Source organism: Rousettus aegyptiacus, unplaced genomic scaffold (assembly GCF_014176215.1).
Source record: "Rousettus aegyptiacus isolate mRouAeg1 unplaced genomic scaffold, mRouAeg1.p scaffold_m13_p_1, whole genome shotgun sequence".
NCBI lineage: Eukaryota > Metazoa > Chordata > Mammalia > Chiroptera > Pteropodidae > Rousettus > Rousettus aegyptiacus.
In genome coordinates, this window is record NW_023416284.1 from 18,486,014 (window position 1) to 18,498,495 (window position 12,482).

At 47.3% G+C, this 12,482-nt stretch overlaps 1 pseudogene; it reads left to right on the forward strand.

The window, feature by feature from the left end:
* Positions 1–4,038: 4,038 nt before the first annotated feature.
* LOC118605011 lies at positions 4,039–4,157 on the forward strand (annotated as a pseudogene).
* Positions 4,158–12,482: the final 8,325 nt, after the last annotated feature.

Consider the following 12,482-nt stretch of genomic DNA (forward strand, 5'->3'; position numbering starts at 1 on the left):
AGACTTGGCACCAAACCGCAGCTTCAGGGAGGGAGGGGACACGCTGGTTCCTGGAGCTCCTGCCATGCCTCAGGGCCTGCAGAGGTCCTAGCCCATGCTCTGTTTACAGAGGAGGAAATCGAGGCTCAGAATGCTGGAGTCACTTGCTCAAGGCCACAGAGCTGATGAGATGTGAACTCTGACCTGCCTGACCTCCACCCCACAATCAACTCCCTTTCTCTAATGAACTCATTTGTTCTGTGCTTCAGTTTCATCATCTGTAAAATGAGGATAATACTAATACTCTTCTTATGAGGTTGTTTAAGGATGAAACAAGCTGATATATATATATATTTATATATTGCATATATATATCACATATATATCTATATCATATATGTATTTACATGCACGACTCTTTGAACAGTGTCTGGCACATAGTAAGCCCTCAATACATGTTAAGCATAATGTATACATTATTATTAATATTACGAATATAATAACATCAACAAAATACTGATATTATTATCAATAATTTAATATCAATGGCATACTGAGGTACTAGGCAAACTTCTTTCCTCTAACCCGCGGGCCAGGTGGTTCTGCCCCTTTAATCATTTCCACGGCCCCTTTGGGACTCTGTCCAGCATCCATTTATGCTGAGTGTAGGGTGAGGAGCTGCTTGCCAGGTCTTGAAGGCTGAGTCTACTGAGGACAGACATATCTGTTTTCTTTGGGTTTTTGTCAAAGCTGTGCTTCTCTGCCCATGCACAGCTATAGTCAACTACAACCTGTTAGAGCCTTTCTGTCTCCATTCCTATTCCCTAGGTCTTCCTACACGTCTCCAGAGTTTACTCCCTCACCTACACTCTCCTATCATACCACCTATACAGAGCTACCCACTGCTCCCAGGACATTCCATACCCTTTAGCATCTCTAGCCTATGCATATACTATTCTTCTTCCTGGAAAGTCTTTCCCTTCATTTCCCACCTGGTGAAGTTTGATGCTCTGAGGCTCAACCCAAGTACGTCTTTCTTGATGGTACCTTGAGCCCTAGTTGAGAACAGAGCAAAGGCTCCTGATCCAATTCTTCAGACAACACAATGTGCCCAGTTCAGTGCACAGGCCTGTGAGTTATCTCGATCTTCGTAGTACCCTCAAGGCAAGCTTTATTATCTCTGCTTTCCAGCGGAGGCTCAGGGAAGAGAATCAACTTGGTCAAATTCACTTATCTAGAAAGTGCGAGAGCCCAAGTGGAGACTCGGGTCTGGCTAACACGAATCCTGAACTATTGGTAGAGCCTCATGTTTGTCACTGGTCCAGGCTCCTCAGACACAAAAATTCACGGTCCTGCCTGTGCGCGCCCAAGCACACATGGACACAGGAACAGACCCCAAACACACCCCTGTGGACACCTGTATGTTACAAAGATGTTAGTGGGCACATCTGCTATACTCCAAATCTGCGTCCACACCCCAGCCCCATTTGCTGAGCTCTGACCCACATATCCAACTGCTTTCTGGATACCTGTCCCTGGTTACCCCACTGAATCCTCAGATTTGTGAGCCCAGATGGGCCCAGAGTGGGCAGGGCAGGGGACAGACCCTACTTAGAGACCGGGTTCTGACTCTTGGTCCTGAAAACCTTCTCTCTACACTCTAGAAACATTCAATCAAATATAGTAAAAAGGATAAGGACATCCCCAGGGAGTGGAGAACTCTCAACAAAGGTAGCAAGCATGTTCCTGGGGCTGCCGTGCTGGGGGTGAGAGTGAGATTGAGAGTCTTGGTAACTTGAGAATTTGGGCTTCATATTGTTACAGGGACAAATGAGGCTTTGAAACCCAGGAGTTGGGTATTTGGACCCCACACAGAGCTGGGATGTTTGAGGAGCCACATTCTCAGTAAAAGGGTATATTAGAAAAATGTATTCTATTTAGACGAATTAGGACATTGCAAGGAATCTTGTCTGTTTCTGTCCAACTCTGGGTAGGGCAATAGCAACAAAGAATTCTCTTGGAAATTTGTCAACACAAGTCTGTACCTTCTTTGGGATTACGGTTTTAATTTACCTCTTCAGTGTGATTTCTGAACAGAGAAGCCAAGAAACTGATTCAAAATTGGTCCCAGGCTAGTGATCTTTCTGTAGTATCTGAAGAAGCCAATCCAGAATAGTTCGGTACAGCCGCATCCTCTACGCAGGCTACACAACATTCCCACAGATAAGGCCCCAGTGAAGAGGAGCTCAAAAACCAAAATTCCAAAACAAATGAAGAAAGGACCTCATGCATGGGAGGCAGCAGGCAAAAAAGATGAGGAACTCACAGTTGGCAAGAGAGTGGTTACAAGGGGACCGCTAATGTAAGTACACTTCAAAGAAAGAGGTGAAAGGAGGAACCAAAATCATACGAATGGCGAGGGAGGAACGACTAGGTGGACCAAAGAGGGTTTTGGGGGCAGTAAAAATATTGGTATGTTATTACGATGGTGGAGACATGTCTCTATAAATTTGTCCGAACTCATAGAATGTACAAAACCAAGAGTGAACCCTAATGTAAAGTATGGACTTTGAGTGATTATTATTCATCACTGTAAATTCATTAATTGTAACAAATGTAGCACTCTAGCAGGAGATATCATAATGGATAAAAGCTATGCATGTGCAGGGGGCGGGGATGTGTGGGAAATCTCTGTACCTTCCTCTCAACTTTGCTGCGAACCTAAAACTGTTCTAAAAATATCAAGCTATTTTTAAAATCATAAGAATAGAACCAGGCATTGTGGGGAAAAAAGAGCAAGCATATTGGGAAATAAAATATTTTCCTAGAATAAAATATATAATTTTTGAGAGATAAACTCGGTGAATGAATAAAGTAGCAAATTATGCAAAACTAGGAAGAACATAAGTGAACAGGAATGTAGACAAAGGGAAACTTTCCGGACTACAGATCGAAAAAATAAATTAATAAAAAATATGAAAGTGAGATTAAGAGACATTAGAGTAAGATGATCCACCACGTGAAATAGGCGTCCTAGACTGTAAGATAAGAAGGAATGCAGGAGGAAAGATTTTATTTATATCTAGACCTAGATCTACTTCTAGATTTATCTATACCTCTACCTATACCCGTATCTGTATTAATGGGAATTAATGAACTGCAACTACAAACATAACGTTAAGAAGAAAAAAAAAACAGACACAAATGGGAACATACTGTATAATTCTATTTATAAAATCTCCTAAAACAAGTACAACTAATTTATAATATTGGAACTGGATAGAACTGGTAGAATGGCAGTATATAAAAGCATGAGGGACCTCTGGATATACATTAAAATACTCTATAGATATATTTTAAAGGCTACCAGGAAAAGGACAGATCAGCTAAAGACAGACAGATTGACAGCAGACAACATCACAGCAACAATAGAGACCAGAAAACACTGGAACAATATTTTCAGTGCCAAGAGGAATAACTACCAAAGTTATTCTAGCTAAATCATCAGTCAAAATTGAGAGAGAGAAAAAAAGATACTTTCAGTTAAAAATTGAGAGTTGACCACTCGCCAGGTCTTGCTAAAAGAATGAAGAAAAGATCACTTCCGAAAGAAGAACACCAAACCTAAAAGGAAGGCATAGGACGAACACAAGAAAAGCATGTGGAAATATCTGTGTGCGTGGGGCAAAGGTAATTACTCGTTAAATTTATGAAACAAGAGGAAAACCAATGACAGCAACAGTGAGGACTAAGTTGGGAGAGATAGATAAAGAAGGTGGCATCATAACGCTAGAGGAAACCAACAGTAACACGAGATTAGAGTCAAGGCCTGTGGAGGTGTCGATGTTATTCAGAGGGTGGGGTGAGCTGCTGATTAGCTTTAGACTGTGTTACAACTAAATAAACAAATTTCTTTCATTTATGGTACCTCACTGGGGAGCGACAGGATGCAGGCTTTTGAAACCAATAGAATCGGAAAAGTAGTGAAGAATATTTGGTTGATATAATGGACAGAAGAAGATGAGTCAAAAAAAAAAAAGCAAAGAAAAAAGCAAAGGCGTCTATGGCCATGCCACCCTGAACGTGCCCGATTTCGTCTGATCTCGAAAGTTAAGCAGGGTCGGGCCTGGTTAGTACTTGAATGGGAGACCACCTAGGAAGACCAGGTCCTGTAGGCAATTAAAAAAGAAAAGGAAAGAAAAGAAACAAGAAAAAAGAAAAGGAGAAGAACCAGCAATGATTAGATAGAAAGCACGGTAAGAATCTGACTCTGCTATTCATCATCTTGTGACTTTAGGGATGGACTCCACCCCTCTGAGCCTCAGTTTGCTCATCTGTGAACTAGCTGCAGGTAATGACCATTCTGTTAAAGGGTTATAACAGCATGCTCCGTTTAAGGCCTGCAGGAGGATTGAGTGCAGCGAGCTCCATATGAGAGGGAGTGCTTTCATCTTCCTCACGATCACGCTGTGCCAGGCACATTCCCGTGTGCGCCCCAAACACTGTCTGACTTGCCCCTCACTGCAGCCTCTCTTAGGCAGGTACTGTTGTCACCATCATTTTGCTGACAAAGAAATAGGCTCGGAGGTGAGAAGCTTGCCAAGGGGAGTGGCCAAATTTGGATATAAACTGGAGTCCTCTGACTCTGAAGCCACTTGTTGACTCTATGACTTTGAGCAGCTGACGTCACCTCTCTGGGCCTCAGTTTCCTAATCTGTGCATTGTGAGTCACAGGGTGGTCTAAGGCTGGGCAGAGATGAAGCACGTGGATTGTCAGCACTGTTCTCAGCACAGGATGATCGGTCAATACAGGCTGTTACTGCCTGTGTTGTACAGGTAAAACCCTGAGGCTAAAACAGGTCAAGAATCGGCGTGACCTCACTGATCTGTGTTGACCTTAGGCATCAGGCCCCTGGCTGGAGTGTGAGCTCTAAGAGGGGGCCTTGTCTCTGGTTTCACTGACTTATACCCAGGACTGACCTGAGTAATAAATGAATGAGTGAATGAACGGAGAAGTATCCTTAGGTCCTACTCCATACATCCATTATTCCCATAAGAATGTTCTTTGTGATCAGAATCCTCCCCAGCAGGAAACAGCTCTGAGAGGCCTCATGGCAGCAGAACACAAGTGAGCCTCTCATTAGGACAAAGGGGGCCACCTGACATCCAGCTGTGTTTGACCTGACATCCAGCTGTGTTTGGCCTGACATCCAGCTGTGTGGGCCTGACATCTAGCTGTGTTTGCCGCCATCACACTATCGCCACCTAACACATTTTATACCTTCATTCCTTATGATCTGTTACTCCCAGTACCAGGGGAGCGGGAACTCTGTTCACTGCTGGATCTCATGTGGCAGATCCTTAGAGACCTCTGTTGTTGCGTTGTTGAAGTGGTGTCACTCTCTGAGCCTCAGTTTCCACATCTGCAAAATTGGAGGACGATCCCCCCATGCAGCTGTCGTAGGGATACAAAGAGACTCTGCCCAGCGCAGGCTGCTCCCGGGCTTGCGTAAGGAATGGATTTTATGAGCATCGCAGTGATGATAAAGCTGTGATGATAAGGCTTTCTGCAGTTACGTTTTATTTTATCAGAAGAAGCGACTATCGAACTGGCTCTGGCAGTCCATCAAGGAAATTTCCAAAGGGACAAAGAGGCAAGAAGCCTTTCTCCCAAGACAACCTCTGCTTTATCGTTACTCTTCACCTAGTTGATAACGGCGACCACCACGTTTTGCGTGTTCACAGTGTCCCAGGTGCTGCGCTGTTTTATCCAAGTTTTTCACTTACACTCGTGAAGGAGGTGCCATCGCCCACTTTAGGATGAGGAGTCGGAGGTTTGAAAGGTGAAGCGAAACCTGCACACGAACATGGCTGAGCCGAGGCCATCCAAGTCTGTCTGACTCTCTGAAGCCTCCTGTTCTTTGTTCCTTAAATACCCAGAAACTTCCAGTCTTTTCGTCAGCATATATCGACTCTAACAAGAGTCAGTAAATTGTGTGACGAGGACATTTTACTTGTGCAGTTTAATTGTGTGGAAGGAAACTTGATCTCATTTCATAGAAACCACTGTTGCTGATTTCTGCTTTAATTTTCACAACTTCTATCTCTAAGGGCAATTTGTGATGATCAAGGACAATTTGAAGAATGTAGCAAATGTAAGAAGAAGAGCCCCGGCCTTCCGGCCCCCTGTGTCCTTGGAGGTGTCCTTGGCCATCTTGTACTTTAAGTGAGCAGGGACCCTCTGATCCAGTTCCTGGGGGCTCGTCCAGGGCTGCCCCCATGAGGCTGGACTTGCTGGGAGAGGAGAGGACATGGAGGGGCCTGAGCCAGGACAGCCCTGCTGGGCAGAGCCCGTGTAGGTGACCCGCTGAATGGTCACTTGGTCTCTGTGTCCAATACCATCGGCTGAGATGGCAGACAGGCTGGTCCTGGAATGAGTGGAGGGTCCTTTAGGTGAGAGACTCCAAGGTAACTTGTGGTCACGTGGTTTCCCGGGCCCACCAGAGTCACCTCCAGTCAGTTTCCTAGACCCCTGGACCAGGGTGCTGCGAAGCCCGGCTGCGCAGACGGCCTGCTGGGCTCGCCCCGCCTGCTCCTCTTGCTGACCGGATGGAGTCTATGCTCCTCGCCCTGGGGTCAGGCCTTTTGTCATTGGCTCCAGCTTCTCTCTCAGGCTGATCTTCTCCCCCTCTCACCCCTGCCACAGCCAATTCTATCAGGGCTGATGGGAGGAGGGATTGGCTATCTCCCAAAAGGTCAGAGGGTCAGACAGACAAGGGAACAAGGGACTGTCTGTTGCACCTGCAGGTGGGACCTCGTTCAGCACGGTTTCCAGTGCCTTAGAGAGAGGACAATTGGAGTGAGCCAGACGACTTGGGAAAGCGGATTCTGGAAGCAGGCAGAAATCCTGGAATCACAGGTGCAGACTGGATAGGCAGCTTCTAGTCCACATGTTGGACAGCAGGGATGGCACTGAGACTCTTGTCAATGCCTGAGGTGTGGAGACCCGGAGACTCCATATTTCCTTAGACACCTTCACTCAGAGCAGAGCCTTTCGGCCCCTCATCAGAGACCTGACAATACTTCATGCACAAGCGTACCAGCTTGTTTCCATACTTTCCCAGGCCCAGATATTAGAGCAGCACACAGGAAGTGCGAGAGGCAGGTGTCAATGGAATAAAGGGAAAAAGTGACACCTGGAAGATATCAGAGACAGGGCAGCCACAACAACATCTGTGAGGACGTTGGTGAGGGACCATTTGCTCATCAGGCCTGATCGTTTTGAAAGGGCCTTAAGGCAGCTTCTAAAACCCACACTTCGCAAGATCCCTTCGTTCCTTTCACCGGTGTTTTCTGAGCACCTACTGTGAGCAGGCGAGCAGGCTCTGGTCTCAGGCTGAGCATGCACTGAGGTCTCTGTCCTAAGTCCGGTGGGGAAGAAACACACAGCAAAAGGAGACTTCATTACCCTACAACGAGGGACATGCCCTGTGCAGTTGGGGCACAGGGCGGGGGCAGTGAGGAACTCCACCTAGAACAAGATTTCCCCAGTTTGCCCAGGGAGGCTAGGAATTAGGGAAATGACTTTATCTTATGGGGAGGGACCGAGGCCCAGATAGGGGAGTGACTTGTTTAATGTCCACGGCGGTGGATGGGACTTCAGGGTCCCCAGGCAGAGTCCCATGTATCACATGGCCTCCTTGCTGAGTCTCACGGGATGATCATAGCAACAGTTTTACCCCCTTTCCTCGTTCCTGGGCCGCGCAGCAAACTTTCCCATGCCGATGTTAATTACATCTCCTGGAGGTTAATTTGCAAGGAGACGGTGGAAGTAGTTATTTTAATAGTGATTACTAAAATCATGCTGGGGTTTTGCTACATAATAGGAAATTACCCATCACCTGATTGTGAAAACAATGTAGTCAGTTCCATTTAGATTTTCCCGCTGGACCTAGTTTATTCTAGGGAGTGGCTCACTCCATGGCCTCATTGGTATCTGCTTAATATTGTTCTTCTTAAGTCAAAACTGAAATCACTTTAGCAAACTTCTCTGAAAGGAACATGCTCATTCGCCAACACCTGGGCCCCAGGTGTGTGAATGGAGACACTTTTCTCAGTTGAGTTTTCTACCCTGCAAATTACTTGCCCACTCATGTCCAACATCGAACCTTTTATCCACTTATGCATCTATACAGTAACTCTTTGCTTATTGTTTCTTATACTTTCATATCTACTCATTCATTCATTTCCTCAGTTTTTCAACCGTTTGTTCTTTCATTCATGCCTTCGCGTACTCATTCCTGCGCTAATGTATTCCTTCACTCCTCGGTTCATTCATTCCTGCTTTCGCTGTGTGAGCCCTTTGATTCATTCATTGTTCTGTTGTCCATCTGTGCACTTCCCTCCTCATCAGTCTTTAGGAATTTCTTCTTTCATCGTTCATTCTTTCACTCGTTCCCAAATATGCTCATGCACTCATTGCCTAGTTCATGCATTTATTCATTATTCTTTGCTTCATTAGCTTCTTCAATGGTTCATGTCTTTTCTAATTAATTCATTCACACATCATTTGACAAAATTAATTTCTTTGTCTGTGTGCTCTGTGTGCTGGGTGTCCAGTGTGACCATACCATCACCCCTCAAGCATCTTCTGGGCATCTCAGTACAAAGGGTCTTATTCTTTTTATAAACACACTTTTATTATGCTATAATGTAAAATATACATAAAGGAAAACATGCACGCCGTTAAGTGTACAGCTCGAAGAACTCCCAATCACTGGACATACCCACGAGACGAGTACCCATCCAGAATGCCCCTGTGCCCTTCTCTGCTCCTCAGTTATCGTCTTAGTTTTGGGTCCCCTGGTGGCAGAACCTACAACGAGGATAAAGTGCCTGTGATTATGTTGGCAGATGAAGGTGAGGCAGGAGGGGAAGCCCTCAAAAAAGGCTGTTATATCACCTCAGTTTCCCCTGTCGGTGACTGGAGAGTGATCCGGTGGGAAACGGGGAGTCGGTGTGGAGCACAGGCGGCAAAGAGCTTCCCACCAGGGCAGCGTGGGAGCTGGGCGTTGACACACAGCGCCACCTACCTCGGCACTGCTTGAGGCTCTTCCCAGGGCAAGAGATTATTGCTGAGGCAGTTAAGTTCTGCGCACAGGGCACCAGGGTAGAATTTGATAACCAGGGAAAGCCCCCCGGGCAAATGCAGGGCCAGGTGGTTGAAGGCCGATCCTGGACTGAAGTGACAAAGACAGTGAGCAGTGTGTTCGCTAGTGTCACCCTCTCCGCCTCCTCTCCATGCCCTGCTCACCTACCATCCTCTCTCCGGGCCTTACTTGGACCTATTTTCATGTTCGACTCAGGAGGGACCTTAGCCACCAACTGTCTGAGTAATTCTATTTTACACATTGGGGAAACTGAGACCAGAGAGAGGCAGCCACAGGTTCCAGATCACCCTGCTGGCTGCGAGAGTACCTAATCCCCGCTCAGGAGTCCAGCCCTGCCCAGGCCCCTGCTCAGATGTGGTGCCTTCTCTGATGTGGGGCTTTCTCCGTACTCACTGGGATGACGTCTGACCTCGCCTGTGAATTCTGTGCCAGAAACATTCAAAGAGAACAAAGCCAACAAACTCAATGTGCTGCCTTTGAAAAGGCTGATTGGCCCTGGGGCTGTCTTTGCTTTTTAGAACCACACCCCCCACCACTTGCATTTAAAAACCACCTTTGCTGATCCAAAGTGGCTGTCAATCTCACTGCAAAAGAAGCACACGTGATCTCTCGACCATGTGAACACGGAATGCTATTGATGTAATTGCATCCAGCTGAAATTCCATCTGGAGAATATATCACAGGAGGAAAGGGTTTGACCTGGGAGAATTCAGTCACCACGTGTACTCTGATGCCATAAACTTATTTTATTTAAACTGAGAGGAGGACATAGCCTTTAAAGGTTACCTTCCTCTTCGAAATGGATAAGCACGTGTTGAACATGTAAAAGGTTATTGTTTGTCATTTATCTAATCCTGTTCACTTGTCTTTCTCTACTGTCGCGAAGACCTCACCCTCTGCACAAGAAACTGCCTCCTGCAACTCACTATCAGCAAACTTTCTTTGCAGCCTGAGCGTTCATCTTTTTTTTGTCTCCTTGGGGAGACTGGACACAGCTACTGGGCTAAGAGACAAGAGCGCAGGCAGCTGAGAGATTCCATTTCAGATACCTCAGCTCCATCCATTCACTGCTGATGACAGCCGCTATCTCCTGAGGGCCCGCTGGGTACCAGGTGCTGTGCCGGTGCAGAGTGGGGGCTTATTTATATTCCCAACACCATCTCCTGCCTGGATTATGGCCAAGCTGTCCAACTGGCCTGTCTCGTTCCAGAGCATTGCCTGCCTGTAGACCTCACCCCACTCCTGCCTATGGACGCAGTGAAATCGGCCAGTCTTGCTCTCAGAGTGAATTTTGGACACTGGCAAGCAGGATGGGTGCTGAGCTTCCCGTTGATCTCTAATTTAGAAGGGGGTGACAGGCAGTGGGTTGTCATGGCTTGATCCTCACTGTTGCATATGGGCTGGCATCTCACGGCTGGCGGTCGCTCCAGTGCCCGTGGGGAGGGGGATGCAGGAAAATCCACAGGTGAAGCCATCAGAGGAAATTTGGCCTTTAGGTCATCTTTCACCCTCAGGCCAGGGATCCATGGGCACTAGCATTTCCACCAGATGCATCTGGGATAATAGGCATCTTTTCCCTCTTGAGACTATGTGATTCCTAAAATAACAATAAAAGCCACTGTTTGTTGAGCATCTACTTATACTCTTTCAACCAATCTATTGAATGTCCACTGCATTCTGGGCACAGTGACGGCTGCAAAGCTGGCAATGGCGAGGATGGGCCAGCTGGAATCCCAGCCCTGTCTACTGTCTCTGTCGCCACGCGAGAGCTTCCTTTCAGGCTCCAGCCCTGCTGCTGCTCAATTTTAGGCACTGTTTCCCTCCCTCATCATAGCTGGTCCTTGGTCTTTTCATCTCCTTGGAGCTGGGGCTGGGGCTGGGGGCGTGGTGTGCAGGGAAACAAACAGGTACATGGAGGACAAATCACAGAGCCAAGTGGGCATCGCCTTCCTGTTTCTTCCCCCATAAGAAACGATATTTTACACAAATTAACTTAAACTCAACCTACAGCTAAAGGAGAAGCCAGTTAGATTCATTTTCTTAGTTAGCTTGTTCGAATCTAGGATTAATCTACTCATCAGCTTAGTTCATCGGGAGAAAACATGCTTCTTCAGGAGTTTTCTAACTGAAAATAAATGCTTCATTAAGTTAAACGTATTAACCTAAGAACAGTGTTGATGTCAGACAGACTAATGAATGTCATTATGGGGAATGTACACTAGTCCTCAGAGGGACCCAACTGGCTATTAGGAATTCTCTGCAAATGCTCTCAGCTATTGTACAAGGGATAAAATCCCTTGGAGGGAGGAGAGAGAGAGAAGGAGAAAGAGCTGGTGTGGAGCTGTGGTCGTCCCTGTGGTGCCCTGCGAGTGTTGCGAAGGATGTGTGGCCAAGGTCAGCGCCTGATGTGACATGACTTGGGGTGTGTCCGAGGGGATGACGCTGGCTTAGCCTCTACAGAGGAGGGAGGGCAGAAGGGTCAGAGTTCGGGCATTAGAACACCGGGTTCTAGTCCTGAGTCTTTACGTTGCAGTGGATGAGGTTCCACTCCAGCCAATCTTTACTAAACTGAGAGCTGCGCTGGGCGCTTCATGTGTGTGCGACTCTCACAGAATCCCAAGGAGACAGGCGTTTGGCCCAGGATTACAGATGGGGAAACTGAGGCTCGGAGGAAGTAAGCGGCCACCAGTGTGAGGGCGGGAGAGCTGAGGCAGAGACCCAGGCGGGGCTAACCCGGTGGAGGTTCCCTCTGCCAGCCCCACCCGGCCTCTCCTTCCTGGGGCTCAGTCGTCAAAGCCCTTCCCACTCCATCCTCCAGGACCCTGTAGGACCCTAATTGCCACTGTGCAGGCAGAGCCCTCCCCAAACACACAAGGCACACCAAGGTGTAAAGCAAATCACAGGGCCTAGGGGTCAGGGAGGCCTTGATTTAAATATGTCCCAGAGCCAACTTCAAAGATCAAATGGACGAATGAGAGTAAAGTTCCTAACATACAGTAGGTATCCCTACTGTGTGCTGATTTCCTGGTCTGTCTAGCTGGATTTGGTCCTTGGCGAAGGGCCAGGAAGGTGGAAGGCAGAGGAGGAGAGCTGCCCCGCCATCATCCAGGCCAGACCCCATAGCCCACACACACTCCTGGGGGCCTGGCACATGTCCCGTTTCAATGCAGAAATAATCTCACCATGGTCTCCTGAACTGGGGAATGCATACCCAAGTGGGGGGTGGGGGGGATGACCTGAGGCATCGGAGAGAGTCTGGTCCCTAAAGGTAGGAACGGAGAAGAGTGGGAAGAATTTAGAGGTAGAGGCGGAGCCACCAGGAACGGCACAGAG